Below are 6,000 nucleotides of genomic sequence, written 5' to 3' on the forward strand. Positions count from 1 at the left end.
GGAGAAGCCTTCACAAAAACTCTCTTCTACCACTACACGGTGCGGCAGAAAACCATCATTCTTTTACACCCTCAAAGTGTAGGCAGAGAACCTTCCGCAGTTCACACTCTCCAAGTGTAGGCAGGGAACCTTTGGCTGTTCACACTCTCCAAGTGTAGGTAGAGAACCTTCAGCTGTTCACACTCCTCGAGTGTCGGCAGAGAACTGAATCTTCTTGAAAGATCTTCTCACAAGAAATCTAGAAGGACAAAAAAAGAGTGAAGTAATCATAAATTACAAATAAAGATCCTTACTTTTGAGTAACCAAGTGAACCCTTCATGCTCCAGTAGTAAGAAATCTCCTTCAAACACTCTCTCTCACTCTCTCCTTCAAATTCTCTTTAGTATACACGAAGACCAAATGACAAAAAGATTGCATGACAGTCTTAAATGGACCTTTTATAAAAAAGACATTAAAAATCATCCAAAAACTACAATTTTCAATTTTTGATCGTCCACAATCATCCCGTATGATCAAATTTCAAACATACGAACATTATAAAAACTGTTGCGTATGAACTCAATGTAAATTGGTATGATCTACCTTCATACTCGATCATTGTCCCATATGAACATGACTCGTCCGGTACGAACAGTTATTCCCAAGGTTCTTTGGTACAAAAATACAGGACAGACTATAAGTTTACAGAACAGAGGCGATTGTCCTGGGACGAATGGGTAAAATTGTCTGGACAAATAGTTTAAATGACAAATCCAAAGGACATAGTCTTGGGATGAATGGGTAAAATTGTCTGGATGAATAGTTCAATTGGTAAATCCAGAGGACACCGTCTTGAGATGAATAGGTAAAATCATCTAGATGAATAGTTCAAATGGAAAATCCAGAGGACATCATCCTGGGATGAATGGGTAAAATCATCTGGATGAATAGTTCAAATGGCAAATCAGAGGACATCGTCTTGGGACGAATGGGTAAAAGTGTATGGATGAATAGTTCAAATGGAAAATCCAGAGGACATCATCCTGGGATGAATGGGTAAAATCGTCTGGACGAATAGTTCAAAAGACAAATTAAGAGGAGATCGTCCTGGGATGAATGGTTAAAATTGTCTCAATGATCTATACTTAGAAAAAAAAATTTTGCCATCTCTCTTCGTTCCATTGCTCGTTTGGGAGTATAACTGACCAGATTGTCCCGTACGAACATGGTTCATACTGTATGATCAGTTTTAAAAATTATGAATTTTAAGGCTCTCCCCTGGTGTGTGTGCTAAGTTACTCTATTATAATAACACTCTCTCAAACTCAAATAAAATAAAATACAGACTTCAATGTTACAAAATATTATAAGCAGATCTTGATTTGAAGTCTTCAATAATCTGGAGTATGATTTTCCTGAAATGTTAGTACACACAAGAGCAAAAATAAATATTCTAAAATGTGTTAGGAGAAAATGATAATTAAAACAATAATATTTGGAATCATAAAAAACATACAAGTTGCAAGAGTGTAAAACATGCAAAGCTAAGAAGCAACTCTCTCAACAGATTCTCTCGGCCTCTTCTATATAGGTTAACATCACCGAGTAATATTTTAATAAATAACCTATGTTAAGTCAAATATTCATTATGGATTTTCTCAACCTTTTCAATATAAAGCTATTTTTTAACAAATAACTTTAGAAAGGCTCTCCTATGAGGTAACCTCAAAGGGAAGTTAGTAGTGGACATGGTTCTCACTAAAAAGACTCCATAAATATAAGTGATTGACAGCTTATTCAAAGACCTTAAAAGGAAAAAAGACACAAAAGGCACATGTATACAAAAGACTTTAACATGCTAAAAATCTCAAATGGTACAGGCACATCAAAATCTTAGAAGGCTAAAAGCCTTAGAAATTATATATTACTTTGATTATTAAGAAAGTTTTAGAAGACCAAAAGTTGTAAAAGAAATATAATTTCTGTAATTTAACTGCACTAACAGAGGGAAAGTTCATAATTCAAAGTTATTCATTACTTCGAGCAAGCATCAATATCATACAACTCTCTAAGATAAATATAAACATATATATCACGTAGTTAATAATTCTACAAAAAATTATAACATCTTCATTATTATTTGAAAATTCCTTTTCAGTTCCCTTTCATTAGTACCATTGCCTTAATTTGGAGGATAATCTTTGGATGCCTGGTTAGGCATTAGCTCATCATTTATAACCTCAGTCCATATATTTTACTAATCGATCTCTATTCAAGAAGCCACAAGAAAATCCCTCAATAAGACTTTAGAGTATCAAGATATTTTCCATCATTAGCCCACTCGGACGCCGACTGCGACCAAATTTTTACCTACCAGCTGATCGATGTCAGACTTCCACTTGGTCACAATTCGCCACCAAACTTTCACTCAGCCTCTAATTTCCACTGGATTTTTGCTCAGACATCTTCAAAATTCTACCCATCTATTAAGAATCATCAGCTCTCCTGTCGGGTGTTATTCTGCCAGATCTTTTCAAATCACTCTCACATGTAAGAGGTAGTTGATCTTCTTCTATCAAGGGCGGTCTATTGAGAGAGTAAACTCTCATTGGGACTCCTTTCTAAAGAGGGGCATTGAAGATTGATAGGGGATGCCACCTATCTCAGACATTGAAATGCCTCTAATGTTAGAAGAAATAAAAAAAAGATGGAAGGAGGAAAAAAGTTCCTCCTACACAAAAGAGGAGCACTAAAACTTGATAGGGGATGCTACATATCTTCAAGTGGAATGCCTCTAATGTTAGAAGAAATCTAGAAGAAAAGAATATAAAAGAAGAAAAAGTTTCTTTTATACAAAAGAGGGATACTAAAGCTTGATAGAGTATGCCACCTATCTCAGACAGTCGAATACCTCTAACATTAAAAGAAATCTAGAAGAGAAGAAGATGGAATGAGGAGAAAGTTTCTTCCACACAAAAGAGAGGAACTAAAGTTTGATAGGTGGTGCCATCTATCTCAAATAATAAAATGCCTTTAATGTTAGAAAAAATCCATAGGAGAAGGAGATGAAAGGAGGAGAAAGTTCCTTCTACATAAAGATGAGCACTTATGCTTGATAAGGAATGCCACCTATTCATGATAATAGAAAACTTTTACTATAAGAATACTAGAAGAGGAAAAGAGAAGAAGAAATGGTACAATTTCTCCCCTACCCCAGGAGGGGTATTTATAGCTAAAAGGGGAGAAAATGAATATTCTGGAAAAATAAGAAAATTTTGAGAGAATAAGAATATTCTAAAATAATATTATGATAGAAAAAGAATATTTTGAAAAGAAACTCGGAGAATAAGAATGTTCTGTGAGAATAAGAATATTTTTAAAAGAAAATTATGGAAGAATATGAATATTATGAGAGAAGAAGAATATTTTAGGAGAATAAGAATATTCTAGGAGAATAAAAACATTCAAGGAGAGGTAGAATGTCCTGAAAAAAAAAATATTTTGTGAGAAAAAATATTGTAAATTTTTTTAGAATTTTAAAAAATTTTCAATTTTGGATTAAAAAAATCACCTCAATAAAAAAATATGGATCCCAATGTTTTGTTTGGATAGTCCAATTTAGACATTTTTGGTGTCCCTTGAACCTTTTTTCAACATTCAGGACTAAACTTTGCCATTTTTGGAGCTAAATGAAGTTTTTGCATTAGATTTCAAGCAAATTGAACAGTTTTGGAGCATCAATTTTCAATAATTTTCATCTCGATCAATGCACTGACCTTAGAATATTCTAAAATTATAATTAAGGATATTTTACTTGGTTTACAGCCCTGAGGTAAGTCTACGTTGACGTCCAGGGAGTGGTCATATCTTGTAATTATCCAAAAATTATAATTTATCATTGGAATAATTTGAAGAACTTTGACACATATTTTTAGACTCTGTAGGCTTCAATGTCTAAAAATAGGGGATAACTGATATATCATCAAAAATTTATCTTGATTCTATGTGAATCTTGAGGCAATTTGAGTTGGAAACTTCACAAATTAAATTTAGGTTCTTCTACACTCTAATTTCAATAAACTTATAATAGAATTGAATATGCAAAAAAGGCAACCCAATAACACTAAATTCAACTCAATCTAAGCCCAAATGGATCCAAATCAAGAATCGAAGCGTATTTAGAATATTCAAATAATAAATTGGATGACCAAAGGATCACCAAATATGACATGCTTATAGTCAAATCAAGCGGCTCGACGAGACGAATCCATCGAGCCAAAGATAACAGAATTATGAGATCACTAAGGCACTCAAATACTCGATAAATAGTTCATGATCAAGAGAGTTGTTATCGGTCATCCATTGGAAACACGCCCACTTTACCCTTGATCTTCTCCCTATGTACTGGTCATACGGTTCCCCAAAACTATAAATAACCCCGCATTTTTCCCATAAAGGGGACCAAGTAAGGAGGAATAAAGGAGAGAAAGGGAGGAGAAGAGGGAGAAGGAAGAGAAATATGAAATTTCTCTTTCCACCAAGCTCCTCTTTGACCACCGTCTGGTAATTGACCATCAGCGAACTTTCATCGTACTTCTACCTTGCCACCAATTGTTGTTGTACTTAAGCCCGACCACTGATTATTGTTGGATTCCCTTCCGACCACCATCACTTGACTACAATCTTTACGACCATTATCATCGGCTAAATATGGTCCTTCTGACCACAATAACCAAATCATGATCCTTCTGACCACATTCTCTTGAATATGATTTTTACATCCTTTTTTCTTACCGATTATAGTCCTTCTACCACCATCATTTAACTTCGGATCTTCTGACCACTGTCGCCCGACTTTGGTCCTTCCGACCACCATCTCAGGACTACGATCTTTCTAATCTCTATCGCCGAAGAGGGGAAAAGAAGATAATACAATATCCATCTTACCACTAAGCTCCTCCTCGATCATTGTTCGACCACTGAACATCACATGACTTTTGTCGGACTTCTCATCGATAACCAACTGATGTTGGATTTATGCTTGACCACTAATTATCATCAGATTTCCTCCTAGACACAAATCGTTGCTAGACTACGGTCGTTTGGACCTCCATCGCCAGACTGCAGTCCTTCCAACCACTATTACCTACCAATTATGGTCTCTCTAACCACCATCTCCCTATTACGGTCCGTGTGACCATTATCACCGAATAGTCTTTTTGACCTCTATCACCCGCCGACTATGGTATTTCTAACTTTCATCACCCAACTATAATAATTTTTACCTCTATCGCCCATCAACTATGATCTTTCTGACATCCATCTCTCACTGACTTTGGTCCGTATGACCTCCATCACCTTTCTAAAGTTTTTCCAACCTCCATCACCCATGGATTACGATCCTTCCAACCCTTGCCACCAATTACGATCTTTCTGACCTTCATCGTCTATTAATTATGATCCTTCTAACAACCATCACCCTACTAAAGTTGTTTTAACCTCTATCATCTAACTACGGTCCTTCTGACCACTGTCATCCGATAATGATCCTTCTTACCTACATGGCTCATTGACTATGGTCCACCTGACCAAATGAACATGTCAACACTTTTTCTTCCAATTCCCACCATGTAATGCACTCTATATGATGTATCTTTGCTACATCAACCCAAGGCCTTCCCAAGGAAGGGCCTTATTTGTAATCAACTGTAAATACTAGTGGATTTATTTACACTAGGCAAGGCCCCATGGATTTCTAACTTTCATCGTATATTTGATATTTTTATGGTATTTAACTCAATAGTGGTGAATTCTCCCTTATCCTTGGGTAAGGTTAAGTATCACCTTTTGCTTAAGTAAGGAAGTGGTGGTTACCTAATTAATTATTTGTGTGTTCACCTATGATGCACCGATACTTCTCCTCAATGAGGTATGCAGTGTCTAACATGTATCGGACATGACATTCGTCTAATATGCCTGTATCATGTATTAGACACATCAAAGATGTATCTGATTAAAAA

Source organism: Dendrobium catenatum, unplaced genomic scaffold (assembly GCF_001605985.2).
Source record: "Dendrobium catenatum unplaced genomic scaffold, ASM160598v2 fragScaff_scaffold_665, whole genome shotgun sequence".
NCBI lineage: Eukaryota > Viridiplantae > Streptophyta > Magnoliopsida > Asparagales > Orchidaceae > Dendrobium > Dendrobium catenatum.